The 24,668-nt window shown below is 47.9% G+C and overlaps 1 protein-coding gene across 12 annotated transcripts in view; it reads left to right on the plus strand.

The window, feature by feature from the left end:
• Positions 1-8,647: 8,647 nt before the first annotated feature.
• GATAD2A (GATA zinc finger domain containing 2A) overlaps positions 8,648-24,668 on the plus strand; it is a 100,969-nt gene continuing 84,948 nt past the window's right edge. For 7 of the 12 annotated variants that reach the window (XM_067032561.1, XM_067032565.1, XM_067032568.1 and 4 more), the window contains exon 1: positions 22,129-22,229. The gene's annotated coding sequence lies outside the window, so the exon portion shown is untranslated. Of the gene's footprint in view, positions 9,027-22,128; positions 22,230-24,668 lie in introns of those variants that run through there. The other 5 variants (XM_067032563.1, XM_067032570.1, XM_059063393.2 and 2 more) reach the window with 4 other exon arrangements.

The following is a 24,668-nucleotide window of genomic DNA, read 5'->3' on the forward strand; positions in this document are numbered from 1 at the left end:
TGCTCTCTGCCCCATGCTCGGTGCCCTCAGGGCTGTGGCATCCACTGCTCCTCTCTTCCCAGAATGCTCATCCCCGGACTGAGTCCTTGTTAAGATTCAGTTCTCTCACAAGCCGCCAACTCCTGCCCTGGCCGGAGTCCTTTCCAGTCACTGTGTCCCATCCCTGGTTACTTTTCTTCATCAACATCACCAGGGGTTGAAATCACCTGTTCACTTTGTTGTCAGTCTTTCCCTCCCCATTCAACTTGCTCACCACAGCATCCAGAACGGTCACCATGACCACAGGTCTCTGACGGCTCCAGTGGAGAACCTGGGCCCTTGCACTGAAATTCCTGCGACAGCCCCATCTCCCCCTAAGCTGCAGGCCCCTAGCTCTCAGCATCATTTGGAGCAGGAGTGAAGGTTTCCAGACCCAGGGGCACTAGTGACTCCTGCACTAGGAAGAAGATAAGTTAGTTTCCAGATCTAAGCAAAAGTAGTGATTCAGCCTTTCCTAACCCAAGACACGTAGAAATATGCCTACTCCAAGGATCCAAGGACCTTTTCCCCTCGGGCCACCATGCAGGTGTTTCTAGGGGTTTCTATACTGAACAGCAAGCAATGTTGGGCTAAGGGTGCTCCATTCTTAGGAACATTCTAGAACAGTCCCGGTCACTGATTGAGGGTGGCAACTTGCCTCCATGGTGAGAATTGCCCACCAGAACACTTGCTTTCAGTTTAAAAGATCAGAGCACGTGCGCCATGACTCTGTGTGTGCACAAAATCAAAGTGGACCCCATGCATCTGCACATGGAATAGAACCTCTCTGGAGGGACATTTGAGAGACTGGTGATGGTGGCTGCCTGTGGGGAAGGGAACAGCAGGCCTGAGGGTCAAGGTGAGAGAGAGAGATGCCTCATCCCCGGCACCTTCGCCCACGGCGCTCTACCCCACAGTGCCCAGCCCTCCTTAGGGGCCCATTAAATATTTGTGGAATAAATGAATGTACCAATGAATGAGGGAAGTTTTGAAAGGTTACTCGTACAAAAGGACAAAATAAGATGGAAGCACTAAGTATCCTCTTTCATTCCATCCTCACCACTCACCCTGCTATCCACCCAGTGCCAGCCCCATGCCCACCACAGGGGAGGAAGAGGGGAGAATGATGCTGAGCAGACACATTTCTATAGTTTCTATATGTCTGGGGGGATGTTTTTCTCTCCTGGCTCACTTGTCTATGCTTTGGCAAGAATCCAGGAGAAAATTCTCATAAAGAGGACCAGGGCCTCGGTGAGCAGATGCGTGAGAGGCAACGAGAAGGACGAGCCTGGTCTGGTCTGGGTGGAAGGCAATGTCAGGGAGCCCTGATGGCTGCTTCCCCACTGACTGGCCTGGAGGCCTTAACATGGAGGCAGGAAGCAGCTGGGCAGTGACGAGGAAACTTCCCTCACAAAGGCACACCAGTGACCCACAGGGCACGGCCCGCGACTGCCCAGAGCTCCCTGGGGACTCCTGAATTCCACTCAAGACAGGAGACAGGATGCCGCCTGCTCTGCCACTGGGGTTTAACAACCACGAAAGTGCAATGAGTCTCTGTGGCCTTTGAGATTCAGGCTGCCTTTGCCAAGAGACCAGCTCGGCTCTCGCCTTGATGCTGAGCTTGCTCATCTCGGTTCTGACAGTCCTTAACACACTGTTATCTAAAAGAAGAGGGGACGTGAAGGGGAGAGATGAGCAGGCATTCAGAAAAGGCGGATGACCCAGGCATTTATGGTTTAAATGTAGTCCGCTGTGTATATATTGAATGTGTGTGTGTGTGTATCTACTATGTGTATACTGAAGAATGTAGTTCTATCCTCTGGGAGTGTACTATCTAGTGGAGGGAGGGGGGAGGAAGGGAGGGAGGAAGGAAGGAAGGGAAAGAAAGAAAGAAAGGAAGGAAGGAAGGAAGGAAGAGAAAGAAATAAAAAGAAAGAGAAAGAAAGAAAAGGAAGAGAAAATTATAAACAGAAAATGTTAGTTACTAACATGCTCGTGGCCCCAGCAGTTGGAAAAGCTGTACGAGAGTCGGATTTTGTTCAGAATTGGAATTGAAACCTAGGTTCTGGTTTTATTTATTTGTGACCCTAGCTGAATAAAAAACCCTGAGCCTCGACTGTCTCCCCTCCAAAATGGGGAAATGTACCTTGATCTCATAGAACTCCCGAGAGAGGGAGATGCAATAAGGGAAGCAGAAGCTGGCTTAGACAAGGGCAACATGCCAAGCCAGCCCCAATCAAGCCATGAACCACATTCTACTGAATGTGAGTTCACCAGGATTTTTTCTTTTTAACTAATTTTTATTGGAATACAGTTGCTTTACAATGTTGTGTTAGTTTCCACTGTACAGCAAAGTGAATGAGTTTTATGTATACTTATATCCCCTCTTTTTGGGATTTCCTTCCCATTTAGGTCACCACAGAGAACTGAGTAGAGTTCCCTGTACTATACAGTAGTGCCGGGATATTGATGGGTGTTCTTAGAAAAAAAGGAAACATCGTGTGCTCAACGGAGGGGGATTGTAATATAACAGAACAACATGTATTATCAATATTAAAGGTTTAGCGAAATCTTCTGGTTGAAAACTTTTTTTTTGGCCATGCCATGTGACATGTGAGACCTTAGTTTCCTGACCAGGGATTGAAACTGCACCCCCTGCATTGGAAGTACAGAGTCTTAACCACTGGACCACCAGGGAAGTCCTGAAAAAAATTGTTTTAAGCAGGGAAACTCATCACAGAATCTCTACTGATATCTTGAGTCATTCTGATGCCCTGTGGAATTCAGTGTAGGAAATTTTGCACTAATCAACATAAGGTATCATTCCTGAAGAAAGCATCCCAGGAAGAAACTGTAGCGAAGGGAGGGGCAAGGAGAAGTCTTCAAACGTTAAGCCAAGATTCAGTCTTCACATTTTGGTGATGGAATTCTTTTTTTTTGATTACAAAAGCAATACAATACAGCCTCCATAAAAATTGAAGTTTTTTGTGTAGGGGTGTCACATGGTCCATGATTTAAGAGAAATTAGTCTGATAATTTGCACATAATAGTCCAGGCATGGATGGTAGCAATGGAAATTGAAAAGAGTAGATAGAAAAGTGAGCGGGTGAATCACAACATTTAGCAACTAAATTTGAGCTTGAAGAATGATGTTAAAACTTCCAGGGCTTCCCTGGTGGCACAGTGGTTGAGAGTCCGCCTGCCGATGAAGGGGACACGGGTTCGCGCCCCGGTCCGGGAAGATCCCACATGCCGCGGAGTGGCTGGGCCTGTGAGCCATGGCCGCTGAGCCTGTGCGTCTGGAGCCTGTGCTCCGCAACGGGAGAGGTCACAACAGTGAGAGGCCCGCGTACCACACACACAAAAAAACTTCCAAAGATTTAAGAGCTTTCATCCTGGAACACTGGGAAAGTGACATTGGTGCAAGAAAAAAGAAAGAAAGAAAGAAAGAAGATGACAAAGAGCAGCTAGTTTAAAGAATGGGAGATGGGTCAAAGAGAGAGTTATCAAATTTGGTCCGATATTTGGTCAGGTTTGAGTCACATCTTCGCGGAACCATCTGGAGGCACAGGAGACCCTGGACAAGGAACTCCGGCAGACTGGAAATACAGATCTTAGAGTTCTTATATAGTCCCACTCCACAAAGGGATTTATTATCTGATGACACACAGAGGGCAAAGAGTGGCAAGAGATGAGCAGCCTGGCAGAATTTCCAGGTAGAAGTTGCACAGAGACTGAACAGGAGACCAGAAAAGTCACGTTCCCCGGAAGCCAATGGAAGATATTTCAAGGAAGAGGGAGTGTCCTCTAGATGCTAGAGGTTAGAGAAAATACACACCCAGAAGAGTTCCTGGAATGGGAATCATTAAGTTCTCAGAGAGAACTTAAGTTGAGAGAGAGATTTTAGTGGCAGGATTAGACACCAGCCTGACGAGGAGAAGAGAATGGTGAGGGAATGAAAGCAGTGAGCTGTGACCACAGGCATGATACACATGCCACTTGGAGTCACTTAAGTCCCTGGGCACAGGGCCATTGTCTCAAGGCAGAGAAGGATCAAGGGAAGGATGTGAAATGCAGCAGGATGAAAGCCCTGACATGGGTTTTAGGCTCAGGTGTAAATGCATGTCTGGGATGCTAAAGACCTTTAGATTCAACAGAATCTCAAGGTGAATTCTCTGAAGGCAGCAGTAAGTCTACGTTCAGCTCCTCCTTTCTGCATACAGTGTCTAAGATGAACTCTCTCCTATTCAGAAATGCTTTCCTTCCTGGTTGGGGAAGTCACCGTTTTGATTCAGAAGTCTTCTAGGCTGTAGGCGTATAGGTGTAGATAACACTTTTTGTCTCAGAAAAGGGTTATCACTAATTTCACTTAATTGTGTCAGTACAAACTGGGTAAGATTTGTTACTAGAGTCCAGCTTTTTGACCTAGAGATCAATAAAAAAAAAAATCTGGCTGAAAGGACTCCTGAACTCCATCTGGATTCGATTCTAGACTTTCTAGCCAACCAACACCAATAAAGCTACACCCTGCTCCCCACCCCTGGATAATTCAGGTGCTATATGAGGACATATAGGCCAACCTCCTGATTTGGTGGTGTCTATTTCTCTCTGGAAACAGGCACTGACTTTTTTTTTTAATTGAAGTATAGTTGATTTACAATGTTGTGTTAGTTTCAGGTATACAGCAAAGTGGTCAAAGTGATTCAGTTATACATACATATATATCAATTTTTTTCAGATTCTTTTCCCTTAAAGGTTATTAATATATATATATATATATATATATATATATTTAAATATTTATTTATTTGGCTGCACTGGGTCTTAGTTGAGGCATGTGGGATGTTTAGTTGTGGCATGTGGGATCTAGTTCCCTGACCAGGGATCGAACCCAGGCCCCGTGCATTGGGAATGGAGTCTTAGCCACTGGACCGCCAGGGAAGTCCCCACAAAATATTGAGTATAGCTCCCTGTGCTATACAGTAAGTCCTTGCTATTTATCTATTTTATATATAGTAGTGTTAAATTAGGAGTTTGGGATTAACATATTCCTAATTTATCCCAAACTCCTAATTTATCCCTCCCCCCAGGCACTGACTTTTTACCACTTTTTCCCTTTGAGAACCAAGGCTGATTCCAATGGACCTGACAAAGGATGCAAATTTCAGTAGACTAGCAATTCACATATGTGAACCTCATAGTGCTTGTCAAACCCAAATGAATTAGGCAGTCCAAGAATCTTAGGAGGCAATGATGGAGGGTCACTTTACTGTTTGTACCTGAACTTCAACTATCATTGAGTGACACTACTGGGCTTTAATATTTGTGCTTAGTATCCTTTCCACGGGTATTAACAAGCTGTCATTCTTCATTGTCAGTGGGTACTCTTCCTTGTCCAAAGCCAAAACACCAACAGAATGTCTCTGCAGGCTAGCACCCACCAGGTCATCATTTTTCTAACTACTGTTGAGGCCCTGCCTTCCTTGCTGCCTGTGCATTCACCTGGCTCAGTTCCCATTTCCCTATTTGGATGTGAATGTCACTTAGCCAGTTTGCCCACATGATTTCCCAGACCAGGAAGGGACATGCCTTGATGCAGAAAGATGCAATCGCTGCTACCACCATGGAAAGGAAAGCCCATCCTTGGAATGGGTCACGTGCTCTTCTTTCCTTTTGTTTCTTTTTTTTTTTTAATGCCAGAAGCTGTGCTCCTGTCATCCATTTTGGTGGGGCATTTCACTCTCTCTGACAAATGCCCATTTGCCTTTGATTCTTCAAGGATACAATTTTCCAGCCAAATGGGACTGTTGTTTATGCTTAGGATTCCAGACTTCATGGACATCACTTAATCCAACATCTCTGCCTCCAGGCAATGCTTTTTTCCAGAGAATCAGAGAAATTTTGTGCATTCTTAAAATAAAAAGTGAGATCTAATTATAGGTCCTGACATTTCCAGGGATCAGTCTGGAAATTACATAGAGTAGCTCTGAAATAACCTCACTTCATTTGCAATTTCCCTTTGATAAAGTTAATTTAGGTGGCCTTGACCCTGGTCAGGGACCCCACTTGCCCTTTGCTCTTGAGTTTGGGGACTCTATTAGAGCTGTATCCAGAACCTTCTCCCAGCTTGCCTGAGAGAGACATAAGGCTCAGGGAATTTTGGGTTCTTACATGACTCTGCTCTGCACGACTCAAGGGCACAGGTCTCCTTTCCTGCACAGGGGCCAAAAGTGAGATTAAGGCAATGCAAGTTTAGGATCCAGCCATAAAGTAGCAGTAGGATGTGAACAAGTCACAGTTGCCCTCTGGGCCCCTCAGTTTCTCATGTATAAAATGAAGGGGTTGGACAACTAGCTGCTCTTTGATCCCAGTTCAATTCAGAACTATAAAAGCACGGAGGGATTACTTAAATGAATAAGGCTGGATCCATTATTTCATTTAATCACTTCCTCCTCTACATTCCTGCAATATATTCTGGGTATCTCCTTAGTATAACAGTCTGCCTTGTCTAATAGGCCTATTTCCCTTTATTGTGTTCATCTTGGTTCACAAGTTCCATCCTATAATTCAGGTATCTCAGCATCTTGCACACTTCTGTGCACAAAGTTGGGGGAGATAAAAGTTTGCCATACTGAATCCTCAGAGTGTTGTGGCTCTTTCTCATTGCTGCCTTCTTCACCCCTCAATTCAATGGATGTCTGGTTGCCTGTGAAGGGTATAACTGGGTTCTTTGGGGGTAAATCATGGGAGGAGTTCAGACCAGCTAGGGGAAGACAGAGGTGAAGGCCTCTGATGCCTGGTAGGCCATGGTGGATGCTACAGCATAGTTTGATGACTACTTAGTTTTGTCTTGGGACAGGTGGGAAGCAGGACTGCTTCTTGGAAGGGCCCCACTCAGAGAAGAAAAGTGGGACTGAAGAGCCCGACAGGGGACAGAATTAGGAAGGGCCACGGATTTGACCCTTGGGAAAGAGTGGACAGCTGCTTGGAAAAATTCTCCTCAAAACAAACAAAAAACAAAAACAAGGAAGGAGAGCTAAATGGGTAACTTTTCTGGGGCACAGGAGTCAAATGGTTGCCGTTCTTAGCAAAAGAGGAACTCTTCCTGCAACACTCAAACACTGCTTAGAAAAAGCACAGGGAGCGTAACTCCCTGGCAGTTCTTGACTAAGAAGGGTGAGGAGCCATCAGTTTCCTGCAATTCCTCTCTGGAGAGAGGAGAGGTGCTTTAAGTCCCAAATTTCTCCTCTGGTTGGAGGAGGGACATGTAACTTAGAAATTTCCCAAGTTACCTTTAGAAATGAAGGCTAGGGCTTCCCTGGTGGCACAGTGGTTAAGAATCTGCCTGCCACTGCAGGGGACACGGGTTTGAGCCCTGGTGGGGGAAGATCCCACATGCCGCGGAGCAACTAAGCCCGTGCGCCACCACTACTGAGTCTGCGCTCTAGAGCCCGCAAGCCACAACTACTGAGCCTGTGAGCCACAACTACTGAGGCTGTGAAGCCTGCGCTCCTAGAGCCCGTGCTCTGCAACAAGAGAAGCCATCGCAGTGAGAAGCCCGTGCACCTGCAAGGAAGAGTAGCCCCCGCTCGCTGCAACTAGAGAAAGCCCACGCAGCAAGGAAGACCCAATGCAGCCAAAAATTAAATAATTAAAAAAAAAAAGAAACATAGGCTGGGGACATGCAGCCCCCACTGTCCCTCAGATCAGGGAGGAAGAAGGCCAGTGGCTCCCACTAGTGCTCAGAAAACAGGCAGGGTATGTTCTCTAAATATTCTCCAGGAAAGGCAGTGGACCCTGAGCTCCCCAAATTCTCCTTAGTAAAGTGGACAGGGGCTCGAATTCCGTCAAGTCTTCTTTGAACAGAGAGCTGGGGGGGGGGGGCCGTCCCGAATGTACAAAATCATTCTTTTCCTGGCAATTCTCAGAAAAGTGGGCAGGGCAAGAATAGCTAAAACTCTTCTCAGAAGAGGGGTCAGGGGCAAGATGCCTCAAGGTTTTTCTTAGAACGGGGGCCGGAGGCAAGAAACCTAAGATTCTCCTCAGACGAGAGTCGAACCCGTGACTCTAGCTAGAAGAGAGCCCAGGGCCAGCGAAACCCCTCGGAAACAAGGCCGCGCCACAGCTCGCCCAGTGTCCTTAGAGCGCGCCTCATGAGGCTCCGCCCACTGCCCGGCGTAACCGCCCCACGCCCGCCGGGCCCAGGCCACCTCCGGTGCATTGTGGGTGGGGCGCCCCTGCTGAGCACTGCGGGGAACCCCCTGCCCATCCAGTTGTTGGCCGCCGGGCAGCCTGGCGTAACCCCCCGCCAGTGTCCGAGCGAGCCGGCCACGGATTAACGCGTCCTCATTGCCCCACCCCTCGCGGTGTTCCTGCCCTGAAGCTAAAGCCCCGCCCCCGCAGCACCCTGACTGGGCCTGAGGCCCGCTGCACTCTCCCATTGGTAGGCCGCCTGTCAGTCACCTCGCCCCGCCTCCTTGGGCCCGCCCAGGCCCCCAGCGCGATCCCGAGGGCCAGCCGGCCAGAGCGCCCATTGGCCTCCGGGTGATGTCCGTCATGAGTATGGCCACGCCCTCTTCGGGGCGCGTATCCCGGGAACCCTGGCTGGACCTCATTGGCCTGCGGCGCCGCCACTCAGTGAGACGCGCCTCAACCCGGAAGTGTGCAAGGCGAAATCTGCCTAGCAACCGGGGAAGCCGGGCTGCGAAGCGGGCAATTTCAGTGTGAGACGGAGCGGCGAGACCGAGCTGCGGCTTCTAGCGCTGTGCTGCGGCTCCTCCCGCCCGGGGTCAGCGCCCCGGCGCGCGCACGCGCACCCCCGCCGCCCGAACGCGCTCCGCGCCACCCTCTCAGTCAGTCCGTCGACAGTCCGTCGTCCTGTCGCCGCGCCGCCGCGGGCGCCACCTGAGGGATCTGCCGCCGCGGGACCCGAGCGGACTGGATACGACCCTGCCACCCGAGGCCGCCCGGGGCCCAGCAGCCGCCCGCAGAGGCGTCGAGCAACTTCGGTGAGTGAGGGGCGGGCGCCGCTGGTGGCGGTCCCCGGCTTCCGGTGCCCCGGGCTTCTGTGGGGCTTCCGCTTCTCTGAGGGGGCCGCTTCCATGCGTGGACCCCCTTGTCTGAGGAGACCCGCTTCCCTAAGGGACCCCGCCTCTCTGATGGGAGTCTCCTTTCCCTGAGGGTGCCCCACCTCTTTGAGGGACCGCCTGCCTCCCTGAGGGGCGCCTTCTCCGGGGGCCCCCGTCTCTGAGACTACCCCTCCCAACTTCTTTAAGGGGACCCCAGCTTCTCCGAGGGATTGCTTTTTGAGGGACCCCCTGCATTTCTGGGACCCCCACTTCTCTCAGGGAGACATCCCTGCTTCTAGGGCACCCTTCCCCTCACTTCTCTGGGGGACCCCCACCTCTGCGAGGAGATCCCTGCTTCTCTGAGCTGTTGTCCCACTGTTCTGTGTTCCTTTTTGGCCCTTGCCTTTTTAAGGTGTCCCCCACTTTTCACAGGTCTCCCTTTCCCCCTACCTTTCTGCGTTGCTCTCCCTGCTTTTCTGTCCCCACTTTGGGTGACCTCCTCCTTTTCCCAAGTGTCCCCCAACTAATCTGAGGTGTTCGTGCTTCTGTCAGAATCCTTGTTGGAGGTGTTTCCCCACTTTTCTGATTTGACCCCACTTTTGATGGGACCCGCTACTTTTTGATGAGTACCTCCATTTTACTGAGGGGGCCCACTACTCTGAAATGCCCATACGTCTGACTGGATCCTTATTTACTTGAGGAAATGTTCCCCACTTTTCCAAAAAAGTTTCCATTCTGGGGGGGACACTTACTAATCTGTGGATGCTGCAGTGTTTGGAGGGGTCCCTGGCTTCTCCAGAGGTTCTCCCCCTAATATGAGATGTCCCACTTCAGTTAGGCTCCTCACATCTCTGAAATGTGCCTGCACTCTTTCAAGATACCTCCTCTCTGATGGAGGACACAGTGGATTTCTTCACTTCTCTAAAGGGTCCCCCTGAATTCCCGGGGTTCCCCTTCCACTTGCCTGAGATCATGTCCCCTTTCCTGAGGTTTCCCTCCTGATTTGCTAAGGGAGAAACTCTTCCCTCATTTTTCCTTCGAGCCCCCAACTTCAGGGTTCCCGTATTTCTGTTTGTGGTACCCACTTCTCTCTATTCTGGAAGGAGAGATCAGAAATATACCCCTCCCATCTTCAGTCTTCTTTCTTGCCGGATAAAGGGTATTTTCTGAACTTTTGCCTCAGCTTCCAGGGACCTGGAGGAATTTGTGATTGGAAGGGAAATTGGGAGACAGGCAAAAAAATGCTATTTTCTCTCATCCTTTAAGACCTGCTAGACTGGGGGGAGCAGGAGCTATTGTCAAAGGACAGTCTTGGTTACTCCATTTTTGAGTCATGGGGCCACCACAGTGTTGTCAGGCCAGTGTAGAGGCAGGAGGGACAGGGCTGGAGCATTGTACCCCATTATCACACTTTCAAGTTGTGAGACTGACCCACTTCCTGTCCCATCCCTCAGTCCTCCCTCTGCATAGTATAACTCCCCCCCTCCCCCCCCAAAAAAAGGAGAAGAAAAACGCTCTTTCAGGTCTTCCAGCTGTGTTTTCTCTCCCTAGGCCCTCTGATTTACCCCTTGATCTCCAGTGGATCCTCAGTTTGTGGGCCACTCGGGTTTGAAAGGCAGAGCAAGAAGCAGGAAATGGGTCACCTTAGATCCAGGAAGGGTGGAAGGGAGGCAAGGAACAGGGGATTTGAATTCATTTCTCTAAGTTTTAGGTGACTTCAGCTTGGCTCAAAGGAAGTTTTTATGTGGCTTTTACAAATCTCATGTGTACCTTTTTTTTTAATGGCCCACCCTGGATTCCAAGTTCACTCCAGTAGCTAATTTTATCTGTTTTGCCAAACGCAGAGCTCTCTGGAGCCCAAGTAGATGAATGCTGGCATTGAGAGATGGTCCAAAGGACAGGAATGAACTCAGTTTGAAACCTGAGTAACTTGTAACTACTTCGTGTCCATGCACAAGTCTCAGGCTAAAAATGTGGGGAAAATGTTCCTGAATTGGAGTTCTGAAATATAGGCTGAACTTGGTTGGTTTAGCATTTCAACCATTTCTTCCCTCTGACTCTGCTAGAACTGCAGTTCACTTTACAGTTTGACTTAAGACTGTCTCTCTCCTGTTCATTTCCATCTGGGTCTTGCTTAATTTGAGTCCTTTGTGAAGACTCCTGCCGAGGCTATAATTTGAGTTCTAAATCTGTCGGTGGACCATGTGGACACAAGTTTCAACTCGAGCTATTTTCTTCTGTGGAGAAGCGCTTGGAGAGTTTCCTGGGCCCTCTGCTCCTGGGGTAGTCAAGTCCAGGCAGGAAGCTGCTACAGACCTGGTTGCTCCTCTACTGCCTCTTCCTGGTCAGCTTGCCCTGAGGGGAAGAGGAAATATGGTGGGGAGCTCGGAGCTTAAGGTGTCCTGAGACAGGGCAGAGAAGTGCTGGCACATGTTTATTATTTGAAAATGAAGCCCATAGGACCAGCAAGGTGAGGTGTTAGGGAAGAGGGAGCTTTGAAGTCAGAAGGACCTGATTCAGATTCTGGGTCTGTCCTTCCTAGCTGTGTGGCCTTGGATAAGTTATGGCACGAGATCAGGACGTTACTAAATATTTGAAGGGGTCACATCTCTGTGAATGTGTGTAAAGGTGCCTACAAATGGGAAGTGCTTCCTAGATGTGTGAATGAATGAATCTGAGATAACAAACAGGAGGCAGCCAGCACAGCGCCTAGCACATGGTTGGTGTGCAAAAAAGGTTGGTTGTTGTGCTCAGGAGATTATGGTTCTGGTCTGGACTCCCAGACAGGAAGCACTTGACATTTTGCCAAGGCCAAATATGCCCACGGAGCAGAGAGAAAGAAACTCAGAGTGTCTCTTGCAGAACCCACTGCCCACCTGGGTCTAGTAGCGTTTTTCTGTGTTCAGATAGCAGATGTGAGATGGATTTGCTGTGTGACAGGGGTTTGTGTTTGCCTTGGCCTTGCTTTCTCCCTCTGTAAAATGGGGTAATTTGTGACTTAAGGCCCTGGAGCTGTATTACTATAATTAGACCACAGGCGAGATAGAAGATTATTACGAGCTTGAATTGTGGGAAGAAAAAGAAGGTGAACCATAAAGGATCACAGCCATATTTTGGGATTGCTTGACTGAGTGATATGCAGCAGTTACCTGATGAGAGATCTCTTCTTACACATTAGAACCTTGGAAGAAGAACCGTTCTTTTAGGGTAATGGATCAGATTTGGGGACAAAAGACTGGAAAAGTGATGTACAAAGGCATTTATTGCCACACAATAATAGTACATTGAGTGTGTGGCTTAGTGCCCATGAGGAGATCAGAATTCACCTTGAGTTCCCAAGGATTCAGAGAGCTGTGAAGATGCTAACTCAAACTCTGGGGATGGAGGCTGGGGTGGGCAGGACACTTTTTTTTTTTTGAGAGGGTTTTGTCTCAGCAGTTAGTGAAAGCCTTAAAATCATGGCTGGTGAGTTGGGCCCAGCCTTTTTCACTTATTCATGTGGGGACAGATGGCACCTGCCCTTGATAGCTAAAACCCGGGTTGCGGGTGAATAGTGGGTGAAAAATCTGAGCTAGGCCCCCACTGCACCGCTTCCAAGTTTGAAGAAAAGGGTTTTTCCCCCCTCTCTTGAAATATCCCCTTTCCCTCCCTCTGTCCCCATCTCCCCACAAACAGCGTGAATTTACTATTGAAGCCAAGAAATATCTGCCAGTCTTAAATTTCTCTTAATTCTTTTAAGGACATTTATTCCATTATATGGGAAAGGAGCAAAGTTTATTATTTTTAAAATATAAAACATAGGGTAAACAACTTTAAGGGGATTATTATCCCTTTTGAAATTGTGATGTCCCTTGTGTGCCACAGACTTCACTCTGGTGGATGGTGGCGCCACCACCAAGTCCCTTTTATCTAATGGGAAGTTTTTTAAACTTTTTTTTGAATTGAAAGATCCTTACAGCAATAAAAACCCTTGGATAGTTAGAAACGATATTGATTTAGGTACATTTATTAGATGTAATGTAATGTGGTTATCCGTTGGTGGGCAGTTCTAAAAGGTATGTGGGTCCCAACACTGCCCAGCTTCTAACTCTGGACAATAAACTGTTGATTTATGTAACTGAAATAGCTGGGGAAGTCAGGGTTTCCTTCCTGTTGGAGACAGCACTGGGGGCATTAAATCCCTGTGGGATTTTGATGATAAGAAAGAAGCTGACCTCCTTCGGAATTGGGGAATAACTGCTGTATGGAGTCGTTCCATCCAAATGAATGGATGTTGTTATTTTGAATTTCTAGTATTAATTTTGGCTTTATCCTCTCTGCAGCCTGGCTGCCTTTGTTTACACTGGTGCATTGTTTGAATATGGATTTATCCCTCTAAACTGGCCTATAAGGGACGTTTAAACACTCAAGTAAGGGCTTAACTTGGCACAAGTTTTCCTGTGTGGCCATAAGGTAGGGTTTTTTTGGTTTTTTTTTGTTTTCTAATGCAACTAAAATTGGATTGAAAAATAGAAAGTGTTAGATTTTCTGGCTCATATAACTTCCTATGCCAGCAAATAATTCAGCAATAAATGTGTGCCAATGATGTGCTAGGCACACCATGCTGGGTGCTGGGGGCCTAGCAGTGAGCTGGGCCCCCAGGGACAGATGCAGTCAGCCCTCAAGGATCTTACATCCCAGTCACAGACAAGTAAACAAATGAATGAAAGAATATCTCAGGGCTTCTTTGGGCATATTCCTGGATGTTGGGAGCTTGGGGTGGAGTTTCTTGGAGGTTTGGAAGTGAAACCTTACTACCCTTCTAATTTCCTCACTGGACTCCTTGCTTCTGTTTCCTCCCTCTGAAAGGAAGCAGAAATTATGGTGTTTTCCCGGTTGATTGTTGGCTTTTGGCACTACTTGATTCAGGATGACTGTGACTGTAGTCTTTGAGAAACAAAAGAGAGTCTAGAATGGTTATTGCCAGGAGCATTTTCAGCTTTACTTTTCTTGAAGTTGGTGGCAGTGTGTTTTTGGAATCCTGTGGCATTTCTTCATGGCAGTGCATATCATGCAAAGAAATAAGCAGCTATTAAAGCCCTTCTCGCCTTGTTTTAAATCTTAAAAAAAAAATCAGACAAGGGTAGTGCTTGGCTGTTGTTTATGGCATAGGAAAAGTGAGATTTCAAATAGGTGGACTGCTTTGTCATGTATTAGTAGGTTCTTGGTGCACAGAGTTCCCTCTGCCCTAGGGTTCCCTCTTGTATTGGGACTGGGGAAGCACTATTTTGATCTTCCTATGTTGTGGCCCGGATTTGATGTTAGTCCACATAGATCAATTATGTGACAGGTGCTTTTCTTAAGTAGGTGTATTTGTGAGGGGTGGAGCCAGAGAGCTGGGGTGGATACTCATTCAGGGCCCAGGGCCCAGGGCCCAGCAGGGGAGAGAGAGCATATTACAAGGAGAGTTTCTGGTAGTCTATCTTCTTTTCCCTTCCCTTCACCCAAGTACTGACTCATGAGGTGAAGAGGAAGGCCCAGGCCGGAAGTGGGCGTGGACAAGTAATGCAACTGTGCACGTGACCAGACTCCCACCTCTGGGCTCTGTTGCCCTTGGGAAGTGAATGCTTGCTCTCTCTTCATTTCCTGTTCCCCACACTCCAGGCTGAGCTCCTGGGCTCCAATTAGAGCATAGAAAACATGTTCAGGTTATCACTTTTTGCTCAGTAAGCTGCTTTGTCAGAACTGGGAGCCACCAGTGGACCTGCACCTAGCAGTTCTAGGGGCTCAGCTAATGTACCCACAAACTCAGGACTATCTGGCAGGGTGGTTAACAGGATGGTTTCCTATTGCATTATCACAATGTTCCCTGCAGGAGCTTGCCTGCAAAAGGCTGCTCTGGAGATGTGTATAGAACTAAAGGAAGCAGACAGTAGATAGATCCTTCTGCAAGAGTGTGCTCTTGAAGAATTGTTTGCTGTTATTTGTCTTTGTTGCTTTGTAAAAGTGCCCTGTGTGCAGTAGAAACTTTGGAGCCAGAAAGCCAGATTCTGCCACTTGCTGGCTCTGTGACCTCAGGAAGGTGGCCTAACTGCAAGTGGCCTAACCTCTTTGAGCCTCAGTTTCTTCATTTGTTGGGTGGGGATGGTAAGCATGAAGCAAGCAGCTGGATTGTTGTAGGTGCCTAGTAAAGGTAGTTGTTAGCAGGATCATACCAAGGCTGACTATTCCTCTTGAGGTTGGCACCCAAGTTTGGATAGCTATCTATGGCAGTTAACACTGCCCAAGAGCAAACCAGTCCACTTTGGGGCCACAGGCTGCTGCGCATGACTGAGGGCTGATGATCTAGAGGTTCCTGGATTGGCTGATTTTTGACACTGGGTTCCCTTAGTTCATCATAGCCTTATACTGCTGCTGCTGCCACCGCCACCGCATCACCTTGGTGTACCATATGGACTTGCAGTGCCTCCTGAAGCATGACAGGGTAACTAGGAAAAAGGCTCAAACCTACACTCTATGTGGCTATAGTATGTTGTAGGAAAAGCCTTACCTTTGAGTGTGATGGAAATATTCCTTTAACTTGCTAAGGGTCAGGCACCTGGCTGGACACAGGAGCTCATATGCTACTAGGAAAAAACAAGTTCATGAACTGATAACTGCAGCAAAATGCTGCAGTTGGATTGCGGAAGGAGAGCCTGCAAAGGAAGGGGCGATGGGGAGAGCTACTTTTTAGGTGGCTACTCATTCCCAGGAGAGGAACAGCATGGGCACCGTCAGGGATCTGGAGGTAAAGAAACAATCTGGTGAGTTCCCTTGACCTGAGGAGGTTATGCTCATCTAAAAATCAGAGTTTGAATTGAGCACCTTTGGCAAGAAAAGCCCAAAGTTACCTTCAAAGGTAGAGAGTCTTATAAAATGTGCCATAGTAGGATTCAAGATTGAACTCTAAAATAATATTTAAATTGAGCTCTGAATAAGTATTTTCAATCAGAAACCAACGATGGCCAGTGAAATCAGACCATGCAGACTCTACTTATAATAGTATGCAGTCTACGTGGAGTTGCAGGAGGACAGATAATGGGAGCTGCTTCTGAATTTTTTTCGTTTGAGAATTGTCATTTAAGCTGGTCTAAAACTCAATACAGCAGAACAGTTTTTTTTGTTTTTTTTGTTTTTTTGGCTGCGTTGGGTCTTCGTTGCTGCACACAGGCTTTCTTTCTCTTCGCGCTCTGTGGCAAGTGGGGGCTGCTCTTCGTTGCAGTGCACGGGCTTCTCATTGCGGTGGCTTCTCGTTGCAGAGCACGGGCTCTAGGCGCGTGGCCTTCAGTAGTTGCAGCACGTGGGCTCAGTAGTTGTGATTCATGGGCTTAGTTGCTCCACGGCATATGGGATCTTCCCGGGCCAGGGATCGAACCCGTGTCCCCTGCATTGGCAGGCGGATTCTTAACCACTGCGTCACTAGGGAAGTCCCCAGAACAGTTTTTTAACTTGCATGACATTTTCAAGGTTTAGGCTTTATATTTATATTTATAAAGCTTTAAACTTTATACTTAACTTCTTAAAGTATCTCTATTGAACGTTGATTTTTTTTTTTTGCGGTACGCGGGCCTCTCACCGCTGTGGCCTCTCCCTTTGCGGAGCACAGGCTCCGGATGCGCAGGCCTCAACGGCCATGGCTGCTCCGCGGCACGTGGGATCTTCCCGGACCGGGGCACGAACCCGTGTCCCCTGCATCGGCAGGCGGACTCTCAACCACTGCGCTACCAGGGAAGCCCATTGAACGTTGATTTTTGACCCAAATTTGAAAAAAAGATTTTACTGCTCCTAAACCAGGAGTTGGTAAAATTATAGGCCTGACTAGGTCAACATGCAAGAGGACATGGTGTTTGTTATCAAGCTGTGAAGGAGAAAACTAGAAAGACCCGCCTCCTGAATTTCCTATAGTGAAATGCTGGGCACCAGTGGAGGAGGGGAGTATTCATCCTATTAGGAAAACTTTGGGGAGGAATGTTTTCCTCTTTCCTATGTTAGGTTGGAAGATCTGCCATTTAATAACTGGTGAGGGGAGTGTGAATGGGATACCAAGTTTTTAAAACATGTTTTTCTTCATGTTTAAGCCAAGGATGTTTATTAGCAGGCCACTGATGTGATTAATACTCTTTCTTTGTTAAGCAGGTTTGAATAGGTTGATCTTAAGACTGTCATATAGCTTTTTTTTTTTCTGGTAGTTTTCTGATTTTTTTTCCTGTTAATTCTTTAATTCATAGAAAACACGGTTCACTTACTAACTTTTCAAAGACTTAACATTGACCTAAATTAGGTATGCATATTTTTTTTTTTTGTAAGCCATATATAGACACAAAAGAGATATTCCTTGCCAACTGGTGACACATGCAGATGAAGACAGAGTGGGAGATACACTTCCGGTTCACAATGATACTTCTGAGCAGTTTGTATTTAACCCTTTAGGGAAGCATTTGTGTTCAGAGCCCTGTAACAGTGGGATATCGTCAGGGCCCCACAGAGACTAACTGCAGATGGAGCCTGAACTCCATGTTGCATCGACACTAAGTGTCCAGAATTGTGGTTAGAAACGATACTCAAAACAAACACATGTTGACAAAGTGGCTCATCTCTAGAGAGCTATGCTTCAGAGAGCTTTTCTGTATACACGACAGGGATGGGGCAGATGGGTGCTTATCTGTCTCCCACAAACTCCTAATCTAGTGAAAACGTGTTGTGATTTAAAAAATGACATTTGTTGTAGAAGCTGTAATGTGTTGGCAGTATTGTATTTTTCATAAAGCATAGTCCCTTTAACTATTTTCTGGTCCTTGAAAAAAGTACCAAAAATATCAAAGTACTAGGGAAATGAAATTCACACAGAAATGAATCTTTTCCTTTCCTTTCCCAACCAATTGCTTTGCAATCTCAGCATCTGAGAGTGAATTTGGGGTGAAATAAGAAACTTTAAAATAATCATTTTAGAGATTGTGGTTATATTGTCCCTAAACTCAATGAAAATAGTTTTAAACTTTAGAGTACTAAAAATGCAAAGTGTGGAAAGTAGTGCTCTTTTTCATAAAGGCACACTTTTGTAAATTTATTTATTTATTTATATTTTAAATTTTTGGCTGCACTGGGTCTTTGTTGCTGTGCGCGGGCTTTCTCTAGCTGCCGTGAGCGGGGGCTACTCTTTGTTGTGGTGCACGGGCTTCTCATTGTGGTGGTTTCTCTTGTTGAGGAGCACGGGCTCTAGGTGCGCGGGCTTCAGCAGTTGTGGCTCGTGAGCTCTAGAGCTCAGGCTCAGTAGTTGTGGCACACAGGCATAGTTGCTCCGTGGCATGTGGGATCTTCCGGCCAGCGTTCGAACCCGTGTCCCCTGTATTGGCATGTGGATTCTTAACCACTGTGCCACCAGGGAAGTCCGAAACTTGGTACACTTTTGAATGAACAACCTGTTTATTCTTTGGAAAGCTTCTCAGAAAACAAGAGGGAGCCTGGGGTCACTATTTGATAGCAGTAATCTAAAAATTGGTTAAAGTCTACATAACTAGGTCTGCTTAGCTTGTGAATTGAAGTAAGTGGTTGATATTTCATTCTGTGTTCTGAGAGAGAAAGCCACCTAGAAAGTTTAAAGGTTAATGAATCCATCCCTTTGCAGCCCTGTCTACCCCAAAGCCCTCACACTCCAGGAGTAGCCAGCTCTGGCCCTTGCTTCTGCTGTTCTGGATGCCTGGGATGTTCATCCATTAAGAGCTGGCTCAAATGTCACATCCATAAAGATCTCCCAGACCCCTCTCCAGGGAGGGGAGCAGCCTTTTCCTTTGTGATTCCTGTCTTTTCTATGAATGCATTTTCTGCATTGAAAGCATTCTATGTCTTTCTGTACCACCAGCCTGTGAACTTCTGGAGCTGGTGCCTACAGGCTCCCCAGCCTACAAAACCCTTGTGATGAGTGGTCTCTTAGACGGTTCTTGTTGATCGGTGTTTGTCATGTAAGACATCTTAAATCTTGTCCACCAGGAACTTTAAAGACATTTTCTGATTTAAAACCCCCAAAGTACAGTACCTTAAACATTTAGTAGGTGATGCTACTCCTTTTCAGTCGGTTTCACACTATTGTTGAGCCTTTGACCAATTTCTACTTTATAAAAGAGGACACGAACATGGAATTTGGCCCAAATTTCTTTTCTTCAGTCCCTTTGTTGTACAGGAATTAGCTCAGATGGTTTTTGGAAGTTTATCTAATAGTACATTAGAAAGATAATTAGAATATTTCTGCAGTGGTTAGGGTGGAAGGAGGCTTGGCTATTATTAGCAAGGATCTGGTCTGAAGGATATGAAGTGAATTCAGCAGAAATTTTTGTTTAACTTAATAACAGAAGTGTTTTTAGAGTATCATGTTAACTGGTACCCATAACTATTAATTGACTGCCGTGTTCTTAGGGCAGAGGGGAAAAACTTCAGGAGAAACATGGTTCTAGCCCTAGTTGTCTCTTAAATTAGGGTTTCTTCAGTTTTAGAATGGCATCTGAAGGTGATTGCATCATATTTCATAATCACCCAGCTGAACTATTTGCTGTTTAGTCCGGTACTATAGGCACAAGGTCTTTAGGCTAAGCAGTCTCAGCATTCACCCGCCTGAGCATCTGGGACCCCAAACAGGTCTGGATTCAGTATCGCTTTTTCCATCTACACACTTGGCCCTCTCTTCCTATCACAGAAATAAACTCTATTTCACCCTTTCCCAGCTGGAGAAGTTGGCACTGTCCCCTGGGGCAGCCCGCCTGTCACCAGTGCACACTTCAGTCCATAGGGGTGTGTCATTAATATGTCACAGCTGATGCCTCCCTCTTTATTTTTTTAAAAAAATATTTATTTATTTATTTTTGGCTGCGTTGGGTCTTCATTGCTACGCGTGGGCTTTCTCTAGTTGCGGCGAGCGGGGGCTACTCTTCGTTGTGGTGTGTGGGCTTCTCATTGTGGTGGCTTCTCTTGTTGTGGAGCACGGGCTTCTCACTGTGGTGGCTTCTCGTTGCAGAGCATGGGCTCTAGGGGGGCGGGCTTCAGTAGTTGTGGCGCGCGGGCTCTAGAGTGCAGGCTCAGTAGTTGTGGCGCACGGGCTTAGTTGCTCTGCGGCATGTGGGAATCTTCCCGGACCAGGGCTCGAACCCGTGTCCCCTGCATTGTCAGGCTGATTCTTAACCACTGTGCCACCAGGGAAGTCCCATACCTCCCTCTTTAAAACAGGATGGTTGTCACCTTGGTGACTCGTACAGGGTTTGCTAGCTCAGATTCTGGAATCCCTGTGTCAATCTCAAGTCTTGGGTCTCCCACCTGACAACTCTTTGCTCTGTTTATAGTTAATTAAGTTGGCATTAATCAAGACCCACGTGAGGAGCAGTGAGGTAATATTTTGCTTATATTGCTTTAATATACATCATCTGATTAATCATCGAGTAAAGCAGTTCTCAAAATAAACAGCTGCCGAATTAGAGTGAAAATCATTTGCTTTAAACTATCTTTGCATATGGGATTAGGGAGTTTCCTGCATTCCTATACCAAGTCACCTGCTTGAGAATAAACTGTTTCTGTTTGGTTTTTGAATTTGAACATTTGAATTTCTTTGTAGCAAAGCAAATTGCTGACAAATCTGGGTTAGGGAAGGTGTTTGTGGTTCAACAACTTGTATTTTGTATCATTTTTAGTTTAAGGAGTGCTTCTCTTTTGGCCCTGGGGAAGTTGTGCCAGATGTTGGCATTAAGCCCTTGGAAGATTTTGCGGGTAAGATTGGGGGTGGAATCAACAACAAAAAGTTGCCAATTAGGTGTGGAACTCAACACAATTAAAATTGACTTTTTGTAACTTCTTATTGGGGTGGGGGCACATAGCAGAAAATTTTACTTGTAAAACTTATTCTGCATTAAGTGTTTGTGAAGTTTGGGGTCAAGACCAACTGTGGGTTGGAGTTACATTGATTCTCTTTAAAAAATGAAATAGAAAGTATGAGTACATTGCAAGGTATGTTTGGTGAAACTTGTTTCACTTGTATTAGGATATGTTATCTAGGTGTCTCATCATGAATTATTTGTTTTAACGCTGTAAAAAGAACATGGAAAGGGCCTTTTTTGGTGATTCTTCAGAACCTAATCTTGATATTGAGAGCTTCTTGTGATACTAGATATTTTATTTTCCCTATTAAAACTGTGTTTGTTTTATGTAGTTGAACATCTCCAAAGCCCATCCTCTCTCAGGTTAGACTGTTTCCCGTGTTTCCTCCAAGTCACCGGAGAGGGAAGGGTGCAGATTTGCTTTCTCGGGGGGTTTCATCTTCTCCCAGAGGCACGGGGGCAGATTGGGAGGTAACTGGAGAGGGAGAGCAGTCATCACTGAAGTGTCTTTGAAGTGGGTGGGTCTGGAGCTTACTTTGTAGAACTCTCTTTACTGCGCTGGAAGAATTACGGTTTCGCCGCTCCCCTGGAGGGGAACTTCTGTGTGACGACCCCGTGGGGGTGGCATTCTAACCTTGGTTTTCAGAAGCAGTTGCCTGAGGTCTCGCGGCTCAGTTGGAGCGAGGTCAGCACTGAGCGCGTCGTGAGTCAGCCCTGGGCGCGGCCCGCCCGGCTCTGCTGCGGGTGAGCTGGCGACGACCCCCCTAACCCTGCGGCAGGAGCCCGCCCGAGCCCTCGTGGGAAACCGGCGCGCGGGGCCCGGCGTTCAGTGGAGCGCGGTCAGGAGGGGCGGTGCTTCCGGGGCTGGTGTTGGTCTGCCTGACCCCGCCCACCACTATCAGGCCCCGCCCCAACCGACTGGCCCCGCCCAGCCGGGCGCGGGCGGGCGGCGTCGCCTTTAAGAGCTCCCCGGTGTTTTGGGGGCCGCGGGCCGGGCGCGCTGACCTGGTGCGCATGTCCCGGGCGGTGACGCCGGCGCCGGGCTCCATGTGTGCGGCCGAGGGGCGCATTATCTGGCCGGCGGCGCGGGCGGGCGGGCGGACCGGCGGAGCGAGCGCCGCGGGCCCGGGCGGCCCCACAGGCGGAGCGAGCGCGCGCGGCCCGGCGCCCCCAGCCCCTCGGCCGCCCGGCCCCGCAGGCGACCCCGACCCCGGCCCCGCGTCCCCTTGAACCCGCGCGCTGTCCTAGGGCCCGGCCGGCCCGCGGCCCGGTAAGTTCCGGACCAAACTTGGCGGGGGGCAGGGGCTGGGGTCTGGGCCGAGGTCGTGCGAGGGAGACAGGGGCGGTGTGGGTTGGGCAGTGTCGGAGGGTCGGGGGGGCTCTGAGGGACCCCTGTGTGAGCATGGAAAAGTGAGAGCGAGCGAGTACTGCTTTTATTCTGGGAGCGTCTTTTTTGCGCTGCCCTGGAAAGTTCCGCGCTCCGACGCCGCCCGGGCACGTGGGGGCCGGGCCGGGCGGGGGTCCTGGAAAGTCGCGTCGTCGCCCCTCTTCCTCCTGCGCTCCCTCTGGGGTCGGGGGAGGGGTCGGGCCAAGAGGCGCAGCTTCCCAGCGGCCGGGACGGGCTGGGGGGCGGTGGCACGTGGGTGCGCAGGGCGAGGGTCCAGGGCGGGGGTCGCGGGCTGGCCGGGCCGCGGCGCTGAACCCCGCGGCGACGGCGACGGCGGCTGCGGATCCCGTGTCAGAATAAGAGTCCCCGCGCGCCCACGCCTGCAGGGCTGGCCCTCCCCCCGCTCGCGCCCTTCCTGCCTGACCCCCGGGAGCCGCGGGACCCTTTCCCCTCTGTGGGTTCCGGCCTTTCACAGGGCTTTACACTTTAAATTTGCCTCCCCATCTAGGCGTTGCTGTATTGATTTCTTTTTTCCCACCTGGAAAGGGTCGGCATCAGTGACTAGACAGCAGCAGCTGGCCTTTTAAAGGGATTATTGCCAAGAATCGGAATTGATCACTTCAACTAGGAAGGGCTTATGGGCAGGGCCCTAGCCTAGAGCGTGATTGACACTTGGTGTGTGCGCAAACACTGGGACCCAGAAATGAATGGGGATCCCTCCCTTAGGAACTCAGTGACACGTTGGGTGCACGTTTCTGCACTGGGAGTTTTGCAGGGACTGCTTAATTTTGTGTATCTGATCCTATGCCTTTAGGTGTGCAGTTCAGCCTTATCTTTAGAGCTTTGGATTCTTTAGATCAAAGTCCGAGTGAGTTATTTGCGCCTTTAATTTCCTCTCTTCCTTACCCTTTTACTTCTTTCAGTTTTCTTGGAGTGCACAGTACTGGTTAAGTCTGGTTCCGTATGTCCATTTCACACAGTGACACCTCCTGGCTGTGGTAGCGCAGAGAAACTGAGGGACAGACAGCCTTCTGTGCATTTGCTTTAGTCTTGGACCCACTGTCCTGTTCATGTATGTTTTTCTTTTCTTCTGGTAGTGGTTACAAGTTTTCTTCTAAGTTAGATTATGTGCAGTGTTTGCTGGCACCAGATCAGTATGCTGAGTAGCGTGTTAGACCTGACAGCAAGCTGTGGAGGAAGGCTAAATAAAAGATCACACCGGCCCCGATTTGAATGCCCACTGTGTGCTAAGCTCAGTGGACAGACATATTTAAGTGCCCTTAACAATCCGATGGAGGAGGGGAGAGTATAGTCCCCACTTTACAGGTGAGGAAACTGGGGCTTCTGGAGGTCAGGCTGCTTGCCCAAGACTGCTTAGTAGAGAGGCAGAGCTGGGCTTGCGCCTGCTCTGTGGGGCACCAGAGCCCAGGAATGCTCCTGTTTGCAAGCCCAGTATGTGAGTATTTTCTGGGAGCTCCTAAAACACAAGGCCATTTATTTGTCCAGGCTCCAGTACACCTCTGCTTGGAGTTGGGGGATGACCTGGTGACACCATTTCTAGCCCTGCTTTGTCCTCGGAGAGCAGAGTTACCAGTTGGTTTTTAAGAACCAAGCCACAGAGTCACCCCTTTGCCTTGCTTCCATAGCCTATAACTCAGAAAAGTGGGTCCTTTTCTAAAGGAAGCAGTTTAGGTTGGGGATTTTGAGAGTAATTTGCTAGACCCTTTTCTCAATTACTCCCCCACCCTTCATCTTTCATCCCCTATTTCTCCCCTAAAATTCTGAAGCTGGGTTTTGCAGAGGATTGCCTCTCATCTTGGATGTGGTGTAGAGAATGGGATTAATGTATTAATGATTTGGATGCATTGTTATTTCCATTCAGATGACATCATTTTTTTTAAATGTCAAGTCATCTCTATTAATGCAGTATCATTTGGCGGATCCTACAATTTTATATTTTGATAGAGAGGAAAGAAATAATGCTGCTCTTGGTTAAAAAAAAAAAAAAAAGTCCTGGAAGGATTTGTACCAAGATTAGGGTTAGCAGTAGTTTGTTAGTTTGTTTGTTTTCTTAACTTTTTGATACCTGTGTTTTATGATTTTTTTTAAAAAGAAGAAACAGTTAAATAAATTTAAGTAATAAAACATTTTAAAGACTCCAATTCTCAACTCTTTAGTAGTTCTTCTCACTTGTTTTGTATCACTTATTTTGTGACTTTGTGGCATTGCGAGTAGTGATTTCTGTATTGATTTATTCAATAAATATCAATGTGCATACTTTGCCTCCGTCCTGATGCTAGGAATCCCTGCTCAGTGTTTACT

This window comes from Kogia breviceps, chromosome 4 (assembly GCF_026419965.1).
Source record: "Kogia breviceps isolate mKogBre1 chromosome 4, mKogBre1 haplotype 1, whole genome shotgun sequence".
In the NCBI taxonomy this organism is placed as follows: Eukaryota; Metazoa; Chordata; class Mammalia; order Artiodactyla; family Physeteridae; genus Kogia; species Kogia breviceps.